Raw genomic sequence first — 23,462 nt, 5'->3', positions numbered from 1 at the left:
GGTGTATGATAGTGGTTCAGTTTCATTTTTTTACATGTGGCTGTCCAGTTTTCCCAACACCAGTTATAGAAGAGACTGTCCTTTACCCATTGTATATTGTCGGCTCATTTGTCATATACTAATTGACCATATATGTATGGGTTTGTTCTGGGATCTCCATTCTGTTCCATTGATGCGTATGCCTGTTTTTATGCCAGTATCATACTATTTTGATTGCTATAGCTTTATAATGTAGTTTTGAATTAGAGTAATGCCTCTTGCTTTGTTCTTTTATTTCCCTCAAGATTGCTTTGGCTATTCAGGGTCTTTTGTAGTCCTCTATGCATTTTAGGATCGCACCAAATCTCCAGATTGCTTTGGATAGTGTGGACGTTTTAACAATATTAATTCTTCCTATCTGCGAGTATGGAATATCTTTCTATTTATTTGTGTCTTAATTTGTTTTCATTAACATCTTATAGTTTTCAGTGTACAGGTCTTTCACTTTCTTGGATACATTTATTCCTAGGTATTTTATTCTTTTTTTATTCAGTTGTAAATGGGATTGTTGTCTTAATTTCCCTTTCTGATAGTTTGTTATTAGTATATAGAAATGCTACAGGTTTTTGTATATTGATTTTGTACCCTGCATCTTTACTGAATTCATTTATTAATTCTAACAGTTTTTTGGTGGAGTCTTTAGAGTGTTCTATATATGTCATCTACAAATAGTGACAGTTTTATTTCCTTCCTTTTAATTTGGATGGCTTCTGTTTTCTTTCTTGTTAGATTTTTTTTTAATCAGTCATTTAATCTAGTACAGGGGTCTCAAACTCATTTTCACCGGGGAACACATCAGCCTTGTGGTTGCCTTCGAAGGGCTGAATGTAATTTCAACTCCTTAACTGTTAAGGAGTAGTTACATTTATACAGTTCTAAAATTACTTAGGCCCTTTGAAGGCAACCATGAGGCTGATGTGGCCCATGGTGAAAATGAGTTTGACACCTCTGATCTAGTAGATGGTCTTCATAAATTCCTTTCTTTAAATTTTTAGAAATATTCTTTCATTTTGAAACAATAGCTCAAAATATAGCTATTTTATTCTATTTTATTGGATATTTGAAGAGCTTCTAAATATTTTTTATTAATCTAGATGATACATATATATTGACATTTGCTATAATTTTTAGTAAGACTATTGTTGTGAGCAAGGGAGCGCCGCTGAAAGGAGTCAATCGCACACGTGTGTGTCTTTCCCACAGAGCTAGTTTCATTAGAGGAGACCTCACCAATAAGCCAATAGAGTCATGTGCAGGTTACACACAGAGAGTGGGAGCTTATACAACAGACGCGAGCAAAGTGAGCATTCAGTGCGAAGTACCAGTCGCTGCCATTGTCTGCAGGTGGTGAGGCAGGCATCTGTCTGAAACCAGGTGTCTACAGTGGTGGCACGTGTCTGGTGCAGTGGAAGTCCTGGTGGGTTTTGAGCGTGACCCATGGTACAGCCAAGCTCGAGCACTGGGTGGTCAGGTCTCTGAGTTCTTATAGCCTTCTCACTCATATTGGCATCCAATGGAGTCCTTATCCAAGTGTCCAGACTTGTGGTTTTGGGTGTTCTGGGCCCCTGCTAAGGGTGTACCTATTACATCCCATTACCTCAGCCTTGACCTAGCACTTGACATAACTGTCATGGCTGACAGTGACTGCATGTTGGATTGTCAAAGGTGTCCAAATGTCAGCTCTGCTCTTGGGCTATACAGCTATGTTCTAGTGTGAAGGAGAAAGTATAAACTAGATAGCAGGCCCATCAGAGTGTTCTTTGGCATTCTTTCCCTTTCTTTTCTCTCAGTGGTCGCCCCTCTCCCACCCACCAACTTTTCCTCTGCTCTGTCTCTGCATTTAGGCCAGTGTGGCTTCTGTTTTTCAGTATAAAACTGACCTCAAAGGAAGAAATGCTGCTTCAACATGTGGTGCAAATTGGTCTGCTCTCTATAACAACTTTATACTAATATTTTTTTATTATTTTGGTATTTGAGAGAGAACTTAAGATGTGGGGAGAAACGCATAATATGAGATTGTAGTTCATATGGCAGCCACAGTTTAATTTTATGGCAAAACCAATGACTTTAGAAATGATGACGTATTTATAGCACTGAAAGCTTTGTGTTGGCAATTTCTTTTAAAGAAAGTGATTCTTATTATTCTAGCAGAGACGTGCATACCACCCTCATGCTATTAAAGACACTTTTTTTTCTTTTCTGAGCAGGGGACTGGGTGGGAACATCAGGCCTAGGGTTTTTTGGTGCTTGCTTCTACTGTTTTATTTCTAAGTGAATTGAGACCATATGGTCACATAAACCCAATGCTAGGTGATTCAGAGATTTAATTGTGTGGCCTTGAGATATTTCTAGTTTTGCTTGCAATTAGTGGGAAATAATGTGTTCAGAGAACAATTTATAAGTCACACAGACCCACTGGAGAAAAGCCCACTCCAGGTACTGTCATGTGTCCAAGAGAAGTGGCAGATCGCCATGGAGGTGACTAATCAGTGGGACTAAGCCCTGTCCCTTTTCCATAGGACGATGTTTATTTGCTGTGACACTTATTTCACAGTGTCAATTTTCCTTGCTAATATGCCCTCACCCTAATCCTCATTTTACATGCATCAGTGTTCATCCCCACCCCCTCAGTGGGGATGAACCCCCTGACGAAGCCTGGCTTCAGGCTAGCAATTTTAAGTGATGCAGCTGTGGTTTGCTAAATGCATCTAGCTGCTGCTTCTGTACTCTTCTGAATAGAAAGAGATCTTCCAATTATTTCCTGGAGGGAATGGTTCTACAGGAAGTATTGAGATAGACCTTATATTGATACATGCAAAATATGCCTCTTAATAATACATGTTGATGATAACCAGATAAATGGAGTGTTGACTCATAACTTGAGCAATCTGATTGGCTAATGAATAGGATGTTTATTCTCTATTAATACATTGGACATACCAAAGGCAACTGCCTCATCTATTGAAAAAAAAATCTTCAGAGTCCTATTTCTCAGCCTCATTCTAACTTACAAGAGCAGTGAGGGCTTCTGGGACTGACTTGGAGTATTTTCAGAGGATTAAGTCTGGTTCAAAGGCCTTTGGCTGTGCAGGAGGCCACAGGCTTCACCTGGGCCAGGTGCCTCCATTGTCAGAGCTTAATTACAGTATTTGCATCTTCAGTTGTCAACTGTTGGTTTTCTGAGACTTTGAGAGTGCTTAGTGTAATTTGCTTTTCAGTTTCTGACCTAGCAAGTGAATAATTTTCCCAAGTAATTGTTCAATGAGAGACAACTATTGCTTAGGGAAAAATAGTCTTCAGAACTTACAACAGCACTCTTCAATAGGACATGTGACTGTATTGGAAATGTTCATTTGTGCTATTTAACATGGCAACCTCCAGTTTCAGGTGGCTAGTGCAACTGCAGAACCAAATTTTTATTTCATTTAATTTAAATTTAAATGTAACGAGCAACATGTGGCTGGTAGCTACCATACTGGACATTATGATGTAGATTTAAAATATTTTTTAAAGACTGAAAACAGTTCTACCTGATGGTTCAGAATAAATTTGATGGGCTTAGGTCTACTCCAGGATAAATTTATATATTTTTTGTTCCTAAGGTGAGTTGAAAAGAAGCTGATGTTTTTAAAGTGACACAAACCTTATGCAGCAGCATATTGTCAATAGTGGTTGATGATTGTATTGACTCTGAAAGAAAGTGTGTGCTGCTCATCTGTGAAAAGAGTACTTTGGTGGGCTCCTGCTTTATTCATGAGCTCTAGGGGACAAACGCTGTACCTGTACTAGGCTGATGCTCATTTACCTTTAATAATGGAACATTACTAGAGTATTTTCTGGGGTATTTTAAAAACCCTGCTACCAACAGATGTTGTCAGGGAGGAAAACTTTCTTCTCTTTTAGATTCTTTGGCGGATCTAATAATCAAATTAACATAAAACAGATTAACATGATTAAAAAACAAATTTAATTATTTATGTATAGGGGCTCCATAAGAATATGAGGGCCCAAGATAGTCAAACAATTGGGGCTTATATGTTATTCTGAGCTAAGAAGAAAGGGGATAGAAATCTGGGACTTCAAAGGGGAGGAAGATATCCTGGCCAAGTGGCTCAATTGATTAGAGCGTTGTCCTGTGTACACCAAAAGGTTGCCAGTTCTATTCCCTGTTAGACCACATACCTAGATTGTGGGCTCAATCCCCAGTCAGGATGTGTGCAGGAGGCAACCAATCAGTGTTTCTCTGTCTCTGTCTCTCTCTCTCTGTCTCTTTCCCCCTTCCTCTCTCCCTAAATTCAATAAACATATCCTCAGGTGAGGATATAAAAAAGTAGAGGGGAGGGGAGGAAGACAATGTTCAGGGACATGCAAAGAGTGAATGTTTTGTAACAGATGTTTGTCATGCCATGCAGAGGCAAAGGGACACAGAGAGAACTTTGATTGGTAATGAGTATGTGTCTCTACCTCCTGGTGCAAGGAGAGTTCCTTTCCGATGGCAGATTTATTTCTAGTGTTCAAGGGGACATAGGAGGGTCAGAGTATCCTTTTTTATATTGGCTGTTTCTGAAGTAACTTTAATTCAGAATAATCCATGTGCCGATGTGGCATATTTTGGCGTGGCAAAGTTTGCTCCTCTACAGTATCATACCTCTACTTCTTTCAACTTTACATATTATTCATAACTCACCTGTTTCTGCCCTAAAACCACTATCCTTCAGCTCATCTATCTTTTACTTGGTTTGCTGCTGCGGGCCATGAATGAGATCAGAGCACCAGGATAGCTCACTGGGTGGGGTGGAGTTTGGTGAAAAGTTGGGTCCTGAGCTGCAGTGTGTCAGTGTCTGCTGGGAGTAACTAATTTAGTGGAGATTCTGAGGAAGAATGGGAATCTGTGTCTTTGTGATGAGAAGCCTCATTGATTTTCTCACTCAGTGAGAAAGCTCTCTTCTCTGTGAGAGATGTGGAGCTCTGCTCACCCCTCAAGGATTTCATCCCTTGTCCAACAAGGAGGCTCCGTAGGCACTCTCAGGCCCACACACTTCTTGACCAATGATAGTTTGGTTATGCATTTATGCCTGAGCAATAAACTGTTTGTGATTCCACCTTTAAAATAAAAGCACCGAGTCATGGGAATTAGTATCTAGCAATGTTTGATTCCCAAAGTGCTGAAAAAGGTCCTGCTGGTTTGTCTGTTCAAACTTCTACTTATTCCCATTAGCAAAGAAAAATAAAGTTAGATTTCTCTTGAGCTTGGTGGTATCCTTTATAATAACCTTTGAGATCAATATAGAGCTGGCCAAATATACTTCATTTTACAAATAGAGGTAGGGTTTTGTTTTTCCAAGTATACACACCAAGTAAGTAATTACGTCTCTTTCAGATAAGCATGTAAAAAACTTTCCTTCTTCCTGGAGTATTTATTCATTAAATAGTCCACATTCACTGCTTGTGAGTCTCTTTTCAAGGGGATTCATTGTATAGTATGATTTCTGAGAACACACAGCTAGGTCATATACACCATCAGCCTTGGAGTAGCTTATATGAATTCCAGCCCTGTTTTCCTTTCCAAAAAGAGGGAGAGAAAAAACTCCAGAGAGTGTGCCTGAGAAGATCAGCTCTTTGTCTTCTTAGGAATCTTTTCTGTGGGCATCAAAATTAATTTCTTACCAAGCCCTCTCAGTAACAGCAGTACAATAACGACTATGACAGTAATGATGATGACTGGTAACCACTTTCTGTAAGTTTGTCTATGGGAAAGTTCTGCACCCAGGAATTTAGGGGTCAGATAAGTTGGATGTAATGCAACCACAATTGAATCAAGATCCTAGTGAAATAAAGAGTGCCTTGCAAATATTTTTTGTTGATGGAAAAACCACCTGAATATTAAAAGTCGTAGAGAAAAGAAATGAACTTTAATGCTGCATCTAAAAACCTACTGAAAACTTCACCAGAAAATGTAAGAATTTAAAGTGGATTAACTCAGTCAAGCTTGACGTAGACAGGAACTGTCTCCCCTCTAGTTACCGTTGTTTCAGGAGACAGCATCTCAAACTGAGTTCTTGGAAATGCCATCAGATTTTCTCAGGGGACTTTGCTGCAGTTGGTACTGTGCTCCTGATGGAGCAGGCATCAAATAAATTGGACCCATGAATATTAATAATTCCTTAAAAGTAAATGCATGGTGACTCTAAATCACTAGCCCACAGAAACAGCAGCATGGTGCTCAAACTGCAGCGAGTGCCATTAGGTACAGGTGTCCTCCAGTCCTGTAAAGCGATCACATAGGAATGAAGTTCTAGCAAGCCATAAACTCAACCTAAAACTGAGCTGTATAAAAATTCAAAATCTAACAAGTAATAGTTTCTCTTAGGGGGTTTAAAGTATGACTTAAATGATCTCATTAGACTCTCCTAGGAAGTTTGAACTAATGAAGTTTTCATTTAAATTATCCTGTACAAATAGTGGCATTGAAAATAAGTCCTTGTATATATAGTATCTTTGTTTTTCAATGAATAAGCATTTGAAAGAAGACATGTACCTTCCATTTGCCTCCTCCAACTCTATTGAAGTTGATTCAAATTGAAATTTTCTCTCTTCTGGCCTCCCAGAGGGAATTAATGGGACAGGACAGTGAGAAGCTAGGAAAATTTCTTGGCAGGTGGAATAGGGAAACTGAGACAGATAGCTGAACACAATGGCCAAGCAATTAATAGCCAGGTACAGAGGGTCACCAGGGCAGTAGGCCTGCCAGGGGCAAAACTGGAAAACAAGGACCTCACCCCCAAAGAGGGCAACCTCTTTTCCCCTGGCCTTTCCTCCCTGGAGACAACATCTAGGCCTCAGTTGTATTTCAGCTCCAGGCTCAGAGAAGAAGCAAAACCAGGTGAGCCATGCCAGAGCCAACTGCAATGACTAAAGACTCCGCTGCCCTGCCACTGACCAGTCAGTGGAGACCATGACCCTGAAAGGGCACACCTGGAGAACTGATGAATATTCTACTGAAACCCTCCCCTTAGACCTCCCCTTAGATTCCCACCTGCAAGAGAGAGAAGAGGCTCAAGACAAAGGATCCAGCACAGTGGGGAGCAGCCGGAGCCATTTTCCTTTATCTTCCCCCACCTCCCCACTTCTTCACAGGCACATGTCTCCTACACCCTCTGGTAGACAGCTGGCCGCTTGTCCCAGGCTGATCCCCTGTCCCTGTCCCCAAGGACCCTTTTCTCTGTGATCTAAGGCAGCCAAGCCTCGTCCCCACTGTTGCTTCTTCTACACTAAGCCCTTCCTTGCTTCATTGTCCCCAGCTTTAATAAATGTATCCTCATAGTCACCTGGACTCATGGTGTGAAATCTTCCCTACACGAAGTCAAGAGCCCACACACTACAGCTGGCCCTGCACAGACCCGCATAGGGCCAGGCCTCTGTCCGGTAACATTAGGACTAAAAAGACTAACCTCCTCAACACTTACCATAGTGGTTAGCAGTTGGTTTAAAAAACATAAAAACAGTGACCAGATCATTAGCAAGCACTTTTATTTTTTCAGAGAGCTGTAAAATAGCTCCTGAAATTTCTCTGAGAAAAGTTCCTTCTAATGCAAAAAAGTGCAGGATCAAAACTAGGGAAAGAAGTGAATTTGCATGTGCAGGTGCTTTTTCTGTTCTTCTAGCATGTGTCAACTCATACTGCAGGGTCTGGCACAAATAGTGCCCTTTTTATTACAAAACCTTTTATTACAAAATCATAAGCATGTAATTCTGTAACACAATAACATTACACTCAAGCATGCCATATGATATTTTAGGTGAAATGTTCAAAAGAAAACTATAAATTATTAGACCCATATTATTACCCTACCAACCACACTCAAGCAGGCATTACTTCTGCCGGACCCTATATGTTGCAGGAACTTTGCTGGGGATACACCACCAAAATCACCATGCTCATGGAGTTCCATGTAAGGGATGAGGACCCACATAAGACCCTTTCATTTTAAAAATGAAACTCATCAACAGATATATGGAACACTCTAGAAATGAAGAGAAATGTAGGACAGGAGCATGCTAAAATTGGGGAAAGTTAAGCCTGACAAAATTAATTGGAGAGAAAGCACATGGGAAAATGAGGAATGAGAAACCATCCCTTAAAGGAAATTGCTGTAGTTTGGGAAACGTTCTGCTAAATATTTGTACTGTAGACTGTAAATAGGTGTTCCATGTGAAGGGGCAGCTGTGGCTGAATTTGAGTGTGCAGCATCTCAAATTCCCATTTTGGAGATTCTCAAACTGCATAACCAGTTTGAAGTCTCTGAGATGTCCCCTGCCAAGGAAACCACTTCAATTGGTTTAATCCAGGGTCTTTCCAAACTCAGTGGAGCATAGGATCCTTATAATATTCTGTAGAATCATTTTTGTTCAGTGGTTCAGGGAATACTGTCTGCTAGAGGCTAAGAGGGGCTAGAACACTTGGACCAGGAGGCTCTAGGAAGTTTTATAGGCCATGCTCCAATTTTGAATTTAACTTCGTAAAAATTTGAGTGTCTTAATGTCCCCTATCTGAAATAGAACTGCTGTAATTGCACTGAGCCCCTTTGCTTTGGAGAGGGATAAAAGGAAGTGGCTGGCTTCTTATCCTCAGGGGACTCACAGATAAATTCTAAATACAGAGACAGAAATGCAAGCTATCCTGACAGTAATTTTTTTCAATAGAGCTTTTGCAGAATGTTCAAGGAGAATGCTCCCTAATATTCTATGGGGATTCAGTGAAGAGGTGCTGCTTCATCCAGATTTACTTGCTTGGAGGTTGGATGAGGAAGGCTGGATGAGGGCTGCCAGGATAATGGAGTGATGTAGGTCCAGGTTAAAAATCTTCGGGATTGTCAGGAAAGGTGCAGAAGGTGGATTTGACAGGATGTGGGAAATGGATAGGGAAGGAGTATCTTAGAATTCTGAAAGCTTTTGTTCTGGGCAACTTAGTATCAAATACTGTTATTGGTTGTGTCTCCACCTAGACTCTTGCCTGGTGCAGAGTAGACATCAAGCAATGAGTGGACCCCTTGCCAATGTGGCTCCATTTGTTGGAGCATCATCCCATAACTGGAAGCTGGCGGGTTCAATTCCCCATCAGGACTCAAGCCTGAGTTGCTGGTCTGATCTCCAGCCTGGGCATGTGTGATCCCCATGTACAGGAGGCAACCAATGGATGCTTCTCTCTGTCTTGCATCAATGTGTGTCTCTCTTTCTTCCTCTCTCCCTTCCTCTCTTTCTGAAAGCAATGAAAAAAAAAACTGTCCTCAGTGAGGATTAAAAAAAATTTTTTTAGAGGAATGAGTGGATTGATCAAATCATATTTTATAATGTGCATTCCTATTCCACATAATATTAATGACTACTTTAATTTCCATGAGTAATGTTACAGTCTTTCACTATGTGTATGTGAACCTCCTAAGAGTCCTGTGATGAGTATTCACCAGATCTCACTCAAGGTTTGTAAATTCTTACTTCTAGGTATGTGCTATCTTGAATTTACCCAATGCTCTTAGTTTCCCAGAAGATACTATTGTTACTAAACAGCAATTGGGGTTCTGCTGCCTGCCATGACCCTCTAGGCAAAATTCCAGAGACAAAGGTTTGGTGATAAAAAAAAGGAGTCTTTATTCAAAACCTTCACAATTGTGGACAGACTTTTGGCCAAGATGGAGGCATAGGCAGACACACTGTGCCTCCTTGCACAACCAAAGGAAGGACAACAATAAATTTAAATCAAAAAGCAACCAGAACTGCCAGAAAATTGAACTGTATGGAAGTTCCACAACCAAGGAGTTAAAGAAGAAACATTCATCTAGACCGGTAGGAGGGGCAGAGATGGGTAGCCAGGGTGGAGAGGACTTGCAGCAAGGCGGTGGCTGGCGGAGCCCACCACCATCATGTAGATAAACTGGGAGGAACAACTGGGGAGCAAGACAGACCATGCAACCCTGGGTCCCAGTGCAGGGAAATAAACCTCAAAACCACTGACTAAAAAAACCTGAGAGGGTTGTGGCATTGGGAGAAATTCCCAGCCTCACAGGAGAGTTTGTTGGAGAAACCCACAGGGTCCTAGAAAGTACACAAAACTACCCACCCAGGAATCAGAACCAGAAGGGCCCAATTTGATTGTGGGTATAGGGGGAAGTGACTGAAAGCCAAATGAGAGCTGAGCAAGTGGCACTGTTCTCTCTCAGGCCCCTCCCCACTGACAGCATCACAACACAGCATTGTGGGTTGCCCCACCCTGGTGAACACCTAAGGCTCTGCCCCTTACTACATAACAGGTGCACCAAGACAAAAAAAAAAGGCCCAAATGAAAGAACAGATCAAAGTTCCAGAAAAAATACAACTAAATGACAAAGACATAGCCAATCTATCAGATGCACAGTTCAAAACACTGGTAATTAGGAAGCTCACAGAATTGGTTGAGTATGGTTGCAAAATAGAGGAAAAAATGAAGGCTATGAAAAATTAAATAAAGGAAAATGTACAGGGAACCAACAGTGATGGGAAGGAAACTGGGACTCAAATCAATGGTTTGGTGCAGAAGGAAGAAAGAAACATTCCACTGGAACCTAATGAAGAAACAAAAATGCAAAAAAATGAGGAGAGGCTGAAGAACCTCTGGGACAACTTTAAATGTTTCAACATCCAAATCATAGGAGTACCAGAAGGAGAAGAGGAAGAGCAAGAATGGAAAACTTATTTGAAAACATAATGAAGGAGAACTTCCCCAATCTGGCAAAGGAAATAGACTTCCAGGAAGTCCAGGAAACTCAGAGTCCCAAAGAAGTTGGACCCAAGGAAGCACACACCAAGGCACGTCATAATTACATTACCTAAGGAGAAAGATAAGGAGAGAATCTTAAAAGCAGCAAGAGAAAAGGAGACAGTTACCTACAAAGGAGTTCCCATAAGATGATCAGCTAATTTCTCAAAAGAATCATTGCAGGCAAGAAGGTGCTGGAAAGACCCTTCAAAGTCATGAAAGGCAAGGACCTACATCCAAGATTACTCTATCCAGCAAAGTGCTTCCCAGATAAGGTCAAGTTAAAGGAGTTCATCATCACCAAGCTCTTATTATATGAAATGTTAAAGGGACTTATCTAAGAAAAAGATTAAAACTATGAACAGTAAAATGACAACAAACTCGCAACTATTAACAAAAACAAAAATGAATTAAGCAAACAACTAGAATAGGAACAGAATCACAGAAATGGAGATCACATGGAGGGTTATCAGTGGGGGAGTGGGAGGAGGGGAGAGGGGGGAAAGGTACAGAGAATAAGTAGCATAAATGGTAAGTAGAAAATAGGGGGAAATTAAGAATAGTATAGGAAATATAGAAGCCAAGGAATTTACATGTACAACCTATGGATATGAACTAAAGAGGGGGAATACGGGTGGGAGGGGTGTGCAAGGTGGAGGGGAATAAAGGGGGGAAAACGGGACAACTGTAACAGCATAATCAATAAAATAGTTTTTAAAAAAAGATTCACAATTTTGGAATAACAGTTTTCCACATTCGTTAGTCACTTAGGCCTATCAATGAAGGCTAAACACTTTAACACCTGAGTTCTCCTATCATTCACCTTGTTAATTTAATTATCTTCTATGGAGTTAGCTCACAAACTAAAACAGCATATGATATAAGAACTATACAATTTTGGAAGAATGACAGGCTTCTGCCTCAGAGATCGCCCCCTCTAGAACACCCAAAGAAGAATAACCGGGCCACTTTCTGCCGGGACAGCCCAATCCTAGGCTGTGTCTGGATTTCCTACCCATCCAAAATACCATCTGTTGGGAAATGCAGGCAGCCGCAGCACCATCATCTAAGCATCCTCCAGGAAGAAGAGTGGGAGAGCCAGAGAGAGCTAATACCTGCCAGTCTGGGAGAACTTTTATTTCAAATCTTCTTGCCCATAATTCCATGCACTGTGGAGGTGTTCAGCTTCTCAGCCAATCCTGTCCTAGACTATTTACTGCTGCCTCGGCAAACTCCTCCTATGGCTCCTCCCTACTTCTCCCCAGTGATCTGGTGAAATTTCTCTGTATCATATCCTATTATATACATATTATATGTTTAATATATGCATATATTATATATTATATACAATATATTAGCTATTATATATACATATCTACATTATATATAATATATACAAATAATATCAGTAGACACAAAATAGATATGGGAAGCCATGAACAGCCATGCATGTAACACCCAATGGGGGGCTCCTTCTGAATCCTCCCATGTGATAATCCCCTACTGCCTCCTCCTTCTCTTTTCACTCCCACCTCTGTCCTGAACTTTGTGTTTATTATTCTCTGGCTTTTAAAAATGATTTTCCTAAACAACAGCATTGTTTAGTTTTAAAAAAAAAGTTATATGTGATCTCCTGGGTTTTATTTATTTTCACTCAACATTGTGCCAAAAAATGTATCCATGTTTTAACACAGGCACATTATTATTATTTTTTTAATTGTTATTTAATTACAGTTGTATGCCTTTTCTCCCCATCCCTTCACCCCACCCCAGGTGAACCCACTTCCCTCCCCCCTCTCCACCCTCCCCCTTGGATTTGTTCATGTGTCCTTTATAGTAGTTCCTGTAATCCCCTCTACCCACTGTCCCCGCCCCCACCCCCCACCCCCGCCCTTGCTATTGTTACATTGTTCTTAACTTCAATGTCTCTGGTTATATTTTGTTTGCTTTTTCCTTCTATTGCTTATGTTCCAGTTAAAGGTGAGATCATATGGTATTTGTCCCTCACTTCCTGGCTTATTTCACTTAGCATAATGCTCTCCAGTTTCATCCATGCTGTTGCAAAGGGTATAAGCTCCTTCATTCTCTCTGCTGCGTAGAATTCCATTGTGTAAATATACCAGAGTTTTTGGATCCACTCGTTTGCTGATGGGCACTTCGGTTGCTTCCAGTACTTGGCTATTGTAAATTGTGCTGCTATGAACATTGGGGTGCACAGATTCTTTTGGATTGGTGTTTCAGTGTTCTTAGGGTATAATCCCAGCAGCGGAATTACTGGGTCAAAGGGCAGTTCCATTTTTAGTTTTCTGAGGAAATTCCATACTGTTTTCCACAGTGACCTCACCAGTCTGCATTCCCACCAACAGTGCACGAGGGTTCCCTTTTCTCCGCATCCTCTCCAACATTTGTTTGTGGATTTGTTTATGTTGGCCATTCTGACTGGTGTGAGATGATACCTCATTGTGGTTTTAATTTGCATCTCTCTGATGGCTAGTGATGCTGAGCATCTTTTCATATGTCTCTGGGCCTTCTGTTTGTCTTCCTTGGAGAAGTGTCTGTTCAAGTCCTTTGCCCATTTTTTAATTGGGTTGTTTGTCTTCCTGGAGTGGAGTCATGTGAGTTCTTTATATATTTTGGAGATCAGGCCCTTGTCTGAGGTATCATTGGCAAATATGTTTTCCCATATTGTTGGTTCTCTTTGTAATTTGGTGCTGTAATCTTTAGCCATGCAGAAGCTTTTTATTTTGATGAGGTCCCATTTGTTTATTCTTTCCTTTATGTCCCTTGCTTTAGGGGATGTGTCTGTGAGGATGTTGCTGCGTGGAATGTCTGAGATTTTCCTGCCAATGTTTTCCTCAAGGACTTTTATGGTGTTACGGCTTATATTTAAGTCTTTTATCCATCTTGAGTTTATTTTCGTGTATGGCGTAAGTTGGTGATCGAGTTTCATTTTTTTGCACGTAGCTGTCCAGATCTCCCAACACCATCTGTTGAAGAGACTGTTTTTGCTCCATTTTATGCTCCTGCCTCCTTTGTCAAATATTAATTGATCGTATAGATTTGAGTTTATTTCTGGGCTCTCTATTCTGTTCCATTGGTCTATGTGCCACACAGGCGCATTATTACGCTGCAGCATAATGTGCCGTGCTTTCTGTCCCTGTGAGGGACATTTGGGCTGCTTGCAGTTTTTTGCTTCTGTGAACAGTGTGATCCTGAACAGTCATGTATGTGGCCCCTGCTGTGTAAAGGTTTCTCTGAGTGATGTACCCAGGAGTGAAACTGCTAGGTAAGTCGACTGTTGCCAGGTGTTTGAACATTTTCAACCATAGGTAATGATGCCAACTGCTTTTCAGAGTGGTTGTAGCAATTTACATATTTTTCAACATCATAAGATTTTTTGCTGCTCTTTGTCCTCTCCAGGCCTTAGTATTGTAACACTTCCTAGTTTTTACTTATCTGAATTTAGGTTCCTTCTTGTGAAGTGCCTGTTAATGTCCTTTGCTGGTTTTTCTATTGAGCCATTTGTAATTTTCTTACTGATATGTAGGAATTCTTTGGTATATTCTGAGTATTACAATTTTATTAATTTACATGTATGACAAATTTCTCCCACTTCGTTGCTTGCTTTTTCAATCTCTCTATGGTTTCTTTCAATGAAGGAAGATTTGTAGTTTCATGTCAGATTAATCAGCTAAGGATTAAGCCATAGATTCCCATCTATGGCTCAGGTTTTCTGTTTCTAGAAGCCTTTTCCTTGAGATCATAAAGGTAGTTTCCCATATTGTTTGGTAAATTTTTATTGGTGGTTTTGTTGTATTGAATTGGTTTTTTTTTTTTTTGTATAGGATGTCAAGTTAGCAGCCTAATTTAATTTTTTTCTATGGGCATACAAAATTGTACCAGTGCCATCAGTGGAAAGGTTAGCTCCCTTTTCCCTGATTACCCTCGGTGCCAGCCCTCTTATCAGTCAAGTGCCCGTATGTGAGGGAATGATTCTGGCATTTCTGTCCTTTTCATCAGTCAGGTTGTTTATCTGTCTGGCAGTTGCATGTGATCTCTCGTCACAACTTTGTAGAAAGTCTCGAGGTCCTCTGCAGCTAGTCCCCCTCACCTCTTTTTCTGGAGATATTTGTCTCTTTGTTTTTTCTATAAATATTCTGTTGAGGTTTTGAGTATAACTGCCATTTATCTATAAGTCATTTTCTGAAGAGATGATATCTTTATATTAAGTCAAATCATTGATGACATGATATGTTTCATATTTCTTTAATATCTTTTAAGCAAAATTTTATAATTTCTCCTTAAAAGTCACCTATGTATTTTAGATTTCTTTCTGGATACTTTATGGTTTTCTATGCTATGATAGATAATAACTTTTTAAAAATTTTATTTTCTATTTATATGTTGCTAGCATTTCTAAGTGGAATTTATTTTAATATATTGTTTTGTAATCTAGAGACCTTGCTAAACTCTATTATTAATTCTTACACATAGATTCTTTTGGAACTTTAACATAAGCAATACTACAATCTTTGAATGACAGTTTTTGGCATGTCTTTCCAGTCCTGATGGTTAATTTCCTCTGCTCAACTTACCTTGCTGACTGTGCATATTGCCCAATGGAAGTAGTCACAGGGCTACTGTGTCTTTTTATGATCTGAATTCTTATGTTTGACTTTTAAAAACGATGCGTATTACAGATTTTTTGTAGATACGCTTTATCGTATTAACATGAATGGATGCTGAATTGTATCAAGTACTTTTTTCTGTATCTATTAAAATTATCTTCCATTTTTCTTCTTTAATTTTTAAGATTTTGAACAACATTTACTAATTTTCCAACATTAAACCAATCTGGCATTTCTGGAAACATCCAACTTGGTCATGAGGAATACTTTTTTCTGTTTATTATTGACTTTCATTAGAAACATTTATTTATAACTTTACATTTGAGTGTAATTTGTAATTTTTTTCCTTGCCCTATTGGGTTACAATCTCAGAGTTATGTAACTGACAAGAATGAGTTAGGGCTGTGTTCCCTGTGTTCTCTACTCTGACTTAGTTTGTATGAAGCTGGAGTTATTTCTTCCTTGAATAATGTTTGGATGATGCTGTGATCCTGAGAAGTTTTCACAGGTATGCGCTCTGTTTGGCGTAACTTTTGGCACTGCGCTGTGTTCAAGAGAAGCCTTCAGAATTGGCACCGGTTCAGGGGTCCATTAATTAACTAGTGCTGATGGGTTGAAGAAGGCTGGTATGAACCTCTCAGCAAACTGTTGCATAAGCAGTGTCTGAGGGGTGGGAGAATTGGAAGACTTTCACATTCTATGTTGATGAAATGGGCTATCACCCATGACAGGTAGCCTGATTTCTTTACTTCCTCATTAGAGTTCTAACATCATTCACAATATTATTATTGTTGCAGCTGAACTCCATCAGGGAGGTGAACTGGAATGGTGGGAGATGGTGACATTCTGCAGTTGTTGAAATAAAGTGCTCCCCCCTGCTGAGATTACCCCTTGTAATGGAGAGGCAAGACATACCTGGGGAGAGGCCAGGCCACTATCAAATGCTCCAAACAGGAAACAGATCCCTTGGATTATGTGGAGCTGACACATGAACATGTTGTTTCCCAAGTTCATGGCCCCAAGGAAATCACTAAAGGAAATAATGCACTGTTAGATCTTGGAACATAATTATTTGACTATCCATTTTCTGTAGTTTAAATGAATTATCACTAAACTTTACCCTATCAATGTGGTATATACCCTGTGAAACTTACATTGTTTTAGAAATATTTGTGTACATATGGGCAGATTGAATTGAGAGACCAGCCATTTTGCCAGCCAGTCAGATATCAATGTTTTGGTCACTTGATTTCAATGTATGCTGATGAACAAGTTCTTCTTTCCAAATACAACAAACAGCATTTGTCATTTCTAGGAGCTTTTTTACAAATGGAACAGGAAATAGAAGGTAGATAATCATAGGCAGAATCAGCGCCTGGGTTGAAATCCCACCTCCATCCTGAGGCCCTTTACTTAAACACCCCGTGCCTCAATTTCCTTATTTGTAAAGTGGGGATGACAGTGTTGCTCTAGGAAAATGGTGAGGACGAAATAGGCTCACGCAGGCAGAAGCAAGGAGAACAGCTCCTGACCAAGCATAAATACTTGCTCATACTATTTTGACGTAGTTCCCAAAACGTAGCTTTCACTTATGACTAGAAAGGTAACTTAAATTAAGTGATTCTTAATGAATTTTACTATTACTTACATTTGGATTATTTTTTCATTAGAAGTCCCAAAGGATGCAGATCACTGAAATTCATAATACATTATTAAAATGTTTTATTCATTAATTCAGGATATAAAATGTCCAAGGAGGTTGATAAAAAGCTTAGAAATAGGAGCTACACTTTGTTTTTAACCCCAGAAAGGCACATAAAGTTAATTGAAGATCAGTCTTTGGTATCGAGGTCAGGAAAACAAAGTATGAATATAAGAGGAGGAAATGCTTATTTCACTCACATGTGGAATATAAAACAAAAATTAGCAAACGGACTAACAAACAAAAACAGAAAACAGAATGGTGGTTACCAGAGGGCAATGGGTGTGGGGGGGAGGATGAAGAGGGTAAAGGGGGTCAAATATATGGTAAAGGAGGGAAACTAGACTTTCGGTGGTGAGTACACAATAGAGTATATGATACCAAATTATAATGTTGTATACCTGAAAATTATAGAATGTTTGTTAACCATTGTTACCCCTATTAATTTATTTATTTTATCTTCAAATTTAAATATAGTTGGTGAAAAATATTATATTCATTTCAGGAGTACAATAGAGTGACTCAATATTTGTATACATTACAGTGTGATCACCTCAGTAAGTCCAGTGATCATTTGCCACCATACAAACTTATCACAATACTCTTGTCCAATAAATTCAATTTTCAAAAAAGAAGAGCAAGTGTTTGTCTCTTCCAGCTGGAGACGTGTGGGTGCTGAGTAGGGCTCAGCCCCAGTAGCAGTACAGTTTAGTGAGCACACAGAAACATACTGGAAAAAACCCCTCCCTCCTTCCCTGGAAGCCAACATTGTGCCTCAGTGTCCCAGGTTATAAAAAGCTGTGTTATGTGCTCAGATGCCTACAGGGGTGAGACAGGCAACCTAAATAACTGTAGTGGGCAAGGTAGGGATTGTCCCCGATGGCACAGCATTTTCTTCTTCTAAAGGGGGCAGCGATTTTTGGTTCTTCTGTTCTTTCACATACAATTGATAGTATCATCTAAAGAATGTCAGTTTTATGGGCTTTAAGTTTTGAAGTCAGGGAAGCTTTAGGAACTAAAAGAGGCATCTGCATATGCTGGACCACTAGCCACGCAGGCCACTGGTGTGGTGAACAGTCTTCTCAGTAAGTGAGAGTTGGTGGGACTACTGAATGACGACGTCAGCAGACAGTTATTTGGCTTTTGTTAAGATTCTCTATGCTATTGATCAAAAGAGTCTAAGAATTTGCAAGTTTACCATATGTCCAAACAACAAAAAGTGACCAGGCATTCTCCTTTTCTGGCTAAAATGAGTGATTGCTGTTTCTTTGCCCATTAAAGATGTAGCCTCATTTTGGTCATCCCATTTTCTAGAAAAAAATTACCAAGACACCTCTACTTTCTGACAGCTCCCTATCCAGATCAAAATCATGCTTCTGTGGACCTTTCCCCAAACCACTTAACAGAACTCAAATCGATAACAAGCCCATCCTGTACCTCTTTCAGAGCCACCTCAGAGTTCCCCATAGCCTGCTGCTTCCCTGATTTCAGTGAGTGAGTAAATCCAACATGGTCGTACTGCAGTCTGCCCTGGTTGCCCACGGATGAAAGGTGCTGATATGCATGATATTATCACATAGTTATTTACCTTTTGGTCCTTGTGAAAAATTAAAGCAGGAGTACAAATTGTAGGAGGAAAGCTTATACAGGAAAGTTAATGGTGAAAACTGAATGAACAATTCATTTCAATAAAAACCACTTCCCAAATTGTTTCCCTCTCAAGGATGTGTGCCTGCTGTCGCTTTGGTGTCTGGGAAAGCTAGTGTCTCCATGGCAGGTTTGCAGACGTGGTGTGATTCACGTTGCAGATAGGAGGAGGAGGTGACCCCTTGAAACCTAGTTAGAAAAAGTTCCTTCTAAAAGCTATAGATTGTGCTGATTACGATCTTAGCAGGTTTCAACCTGCTATCCAGGTCTGGAACTTGAGACAAGTTAAGATCAACTTGCGGTCAAATTTCATTAATTAGAGTTTGCTGCCAAGACATGGTGGGGAGGCCAACTTCCACTCCTGGTGCCTTTCCACGGTTGCCTACCTGAGCTGTGGGGACCTGGCAAGGAGGCTCTGCCTTTTCTCAGACCCGCTGGCCCTAGCCTGCGCTGTGTCTGTGCTCCTGGATACAGTGCGTTGCTGCTAAGGAGTGAAGGCAAAGCTTGGAAGGGGTAGAATTCGGGAGTCCAGTTTGAGAGCCATTTCCCAAAAGTCAGAATAAAGCAGTTTCAGTCCTTTATCTAGACAGTTTAAAAAGAAATTAAGCTGACTTTTATTTTTTCAGGTCACTTTTTAGGAAACATGCAAGATCTTCAGGCATTGCTGTCTCCCTTTGTGAGGCAAACATGAAGCTTTTCCTTGCCAGTTTTATTATGTCATTGAATTAATAATGTAAAGACTAGATCAGAAGTCAATTTGGCAGCTGTGCCTTTAGGGAAATTTTTGGAAGAGTGACCTTCCATTCTTAATAAGCATGTTATTACATTTAGAATTATATTACTGAGAGCCAAGCTATCCCCTTGAATTTGCTATTAGCCTTTTTCCCCTTTTATTTTTAATGAACTAGAACAAGTGGAAGCCAGTTGTTTCTAACAGTATGCAGTCAGCAAGGAACTCAGAGCCTTTCACTGTCAGGCCCTTTATTTTAGACAAGTTTAACTCTTCCAAATGTTAGAATTTTGAAAGTCATCTACAAAGTATCCATTTTTTTCCTTAATTAAAGTGGAATGGGACAGCACATGATAGTACTTTGCCCACTTTTATATTTGGATGCCTTCTCAAGCTTGAGTTTTCTTGCCTGAAGTAAAACACATCCTCTTCATTGGAATCTTGTGATTCTAAAATTCACATGAAAAAGAAATGGGCCAGAAAGTCCAATAGTACATCCTGTAACAGATCTGGGGAGAGGGTTTGAGTCATCAGATATTAGAGCTCAACTTAAAACATCAGTTCTTTTTTCCTTTTGTGTGTCAAAAACACTTTGTATAGTGTGTTGCTTTATTAGGGGGTTATACCAGAAAGTGTGATGGTAGATACAGGTGTGTATGGGTCAAACTGCCTGCGTCTGCTCAGCCAGTGGCCCTGGACGGTGGGTGCATCACAAGTGAGAGCCCCAGTCAGATGGCAGTGGGGTGAGAGAGATACGGGGCAAGTTTGCTGTTGGATGGCCTTTATTTGGTCTATAAAGTAGAAAGGATGGCTCGGATTTAAATAAATATTCAATACATTTATTGTGAGTGAGCTCTGTCCATCAGTCTGCCCAGAGTGGGTTCTTCACTTGGCAGCAACCCCCATGGCCCCCTGGCTGCATAGTGTGTGGGCTCCAGTCTAGGAAGGGAACAGGGTGTGCACCCCTGTGCTCTGCAGAGAGGAGGGACACTCCTTCCCTGGCAGAAACTGCCAGGCCAAGCCATGCAAAGAGTTGGTCTGCATGCTTCCTGGTTGACTCTGTTCTGGAATATGTACAGATTGCTGGTGGCAGCCCGGGCAGTAATGTTGTCAGTGGGGTGCCAGGCCGCGTGCAGAATCCTCTCATTGAAGTCCAGACTGTCCACATGGATCTTGTCCTTCTCCCTCTTCCCACCTCCTGGACATGCTCTCCCAGGCTTCAGACTGGCTCCAGGCTTGCTGTTCTCTGTGGGAGCTTCCAGGGGTTGCATCCCTCTGAGTGCTTCTGTCAAACATTCTGAAGTCGTTGTAGGACCCTGTCATGACCTTACTGTCTGGATCGTTCTGGCACCACTCAAACTTGTCAAAGATGCAGTCATTTTCGTACGGAGCACACTGCTTGTTTCGAAGGCACTCATAGACCTGGTGGGTCTCAAAGGTCTGGCTCTCTAGGTTGAGATCCCAGACCTTCACAACAGACAGTCTCACTCAGGTTGCACAGAGCCCAGGAGCACAGTTGCACAGCCACATGCTCCCCTTGCTACTGCTGTGCAGGAACACAGCTCACCTGCACAGGTGGAGCTTGGCCAGCTGATCACCCTGCCAGCTCCTCCACATTCGTGGGTTTGATGTCCACTATGTTTAAAGCTTGTATTTGTGATCTCTAAAAGCCGCAGATTAATCCTCAGGTCATCTGCTGAAAGGTATGTTTCATGATCACTGTTTGCAGAAATGGAATTTATGTGGTTATGTGTGAGCATTTGCAAAAATTCATCATGGACTTGCTCTTCCATGCAGTCCATGGGCTTCAATTTTGGAACACACAGTGCTGTAGTTCTAAATGGGTCTCGAAGTCCATCTTCATCTTTCAAGTTATAACCTGCTATTTTATGCCATTCGCTTATTTTCCATTATTTAATAGCTTTATCATTTGTAGAGAGTAGAAAATGAGCAGCATTCTGTTGTGGTAACCATCTAATTTTATTAATTTGTTCTCAATTTCTGGACTTTTCGAACAGTCGAACTCTGGTTCATGACTTTGAAAGGTACTGTAAAGATTATATTCTCCCTAGAATGACGGCGGCTTTTATGCTATTGTCTCTATAGAAAAACAACAACTCCGCCACCCTTGTCTCATGTTGCAAGAAGCTCTCCAGAGTAATTAATTTAAACAGTTGAGAAGTCAGCTTCCGCCATGTCCTCGTCAGTGCCCTCTTCGACCAGCAGGAAACACCATAGCAAGTCATGTGCGCTCATGGGGCAACCTCTGCCCCAGCGCCTCAGCCTGGCTGCCATCGCCCAAAAGCCAGTTCTTCAGGCACTGGGGTGCTGGGCTGACATATAATAATGGAAACCCAGAGGGCAGTTGAAAAATCACTAGCTAGCAAGTTGGATCTATTTCAATATCAAATAATACTCCTAAATAGGACATAAGAACTTTTCATGAATGATGTTGGCATAAAGAAATGACAATTAGAAACTAAAAATTTAGATCGCATACTATCAACCTAAAACAAAATAAAAGGGTACTCCAGGTCAACTAAAGATGACAAATTATCAAACCTTAGAAAAAATAGTAGAAAATAAAAAGATACTCTACTCAGGTATGAAAGTATGAAATAATAAGCCAAGTCATAAACCTAGAAATATTCCGTTATTACAACAAGACCTCCTTGAGAGCAGAACCTGTCAGGTAGTCTTTTGGTTCCTGGCACCTAACACACCTGTTTAGGAAAGCCCACGTATTTGCTACGGAAGGTTAGTCACCGCTACTACTGAAGTGCTGGCGTATGTGCTGGCCTGTGTGGAGCCTAATATTTATCTGTTCTTTCTCACTTACTAGCTTATGATACCTAAATCATATCCTAAATAAAGTGAAAATTGCTTTAAGAAAACAATGAAAAACCAGTTAGGAACTTAAGCAGGATTAAATCAGTATGCATCGCTCTGGGGAAACTGTCTTTCCTTCTATCATTGGTGTAAAGCAAAATTTAAAAGATGTGAGATCTAAGGACACATGGACAAAAAGAAGGGGGAGGGAGGTGGGTTTGGCTGGGATGGGTGGAGGGGTGGGGAGAAAATGCAGACAACTGTAATTGAACAACAATAAAAAAAAGGATGTGAGATCTAATATCTGAATCATGAACAGCGAGGCCTACCTATAGTACCTATTTCTAACATCCGGTGGCCATTAAAATTTGATTAAGCACATTCTTTGGACATGATGGGCAAATTTGTTGTTTGTATAAAGATATTGAAAATATAAGGTACCAAGTTTTAAAGTGAGAAAAAAGGCTCAGATGCTAATTGAGTAATTGTGTGGAGCTGGGATTTACACATGTGAAATCACTCATTTGATTGATACTTTGAGGCTGCACAGAGCAGTGATTAATTCAAGAATTCTGAAGTCAGACTGTCTGAATCTGAACCCTGGTTCTACTACTCTGTAGCTCTGTGACCCAGAGCAAATTACTTAAACTCTCTTTGCCTAGGCCAGGGGTGTCAAACTCATTTTCACTGGGGGCCACATCAGCCTTACAGTTGCTTACAAAGGGCTGAATGTAATTTAGGACTGAATAAATGTAACCACTCCTTAACAGTTAAATGAGAGCTCGGCGCTGCCAGCAGGTAGAAACAAGGTGGAGGGCGGATTTGGCCCATGGGCCTTGTGTTTGCCACCTGTGGCCTAGGCTCTCCCAACTGTGAAATGGTATCATAACTAATACCTACCTCCTAGGCTAATTGTGAGGGTTAAAGTGAGTTAAAATATGCATATTCTTTAAAAGAATGTATAGAATATTGTAAGCACTATATATATAGATTATCATTACTTGCTATGATTAATGGGTAGAGGTTTACTAGGACACAAAGGAAGTTCACAACATCAGAGATGAAGTCACTATGGGGGCTGCATCCTTGGCCAAG

At 40.5% G+C, this 23,462-nt stretch overlaps 1 protein-coding gene and 1 pseudogene across 4 annotated transcripts in view; one reads left to right on the top strand and one right to left on the bottom strand.

Annotated features, from left to right (window-relative positions):
- ATP8A2 (ATPase phospholipid transporting 8A2) overlaps positions 1-23,462 on the top strand; it is a 590,644-nt gene that overhangs the window by 234,983 nt on the left and 332,199 nt on the right. The window lies entirely within an intron of this gene.
- LOC112323096 (serine/threonine-protein phosphatase 2A 55 kDa regulatory subunit B delta isoform-like) lies at positions 19,928-21,495 on the bottom strand (annotated as a pseudogene).

Source organism: Desmodus rotundus, chromosome 3 (assembly GCF_022682495.2).
Source record: "Desmodus rotundus isolate HL8 chromosome 3, HLdesRot8A.1, whole genome shotgun sequence".
Lineage (NCBI taxonomy): Eukaryota > Metazoa > Chordata > Mammalia > Chiroptera > Phyllostomidae > Desmodus > Desmodus rotundus.
Note: the sequence above shows the minus strand (reverse complement) of the source record. Positions and strands in the feature narration are given on the sequence as shown.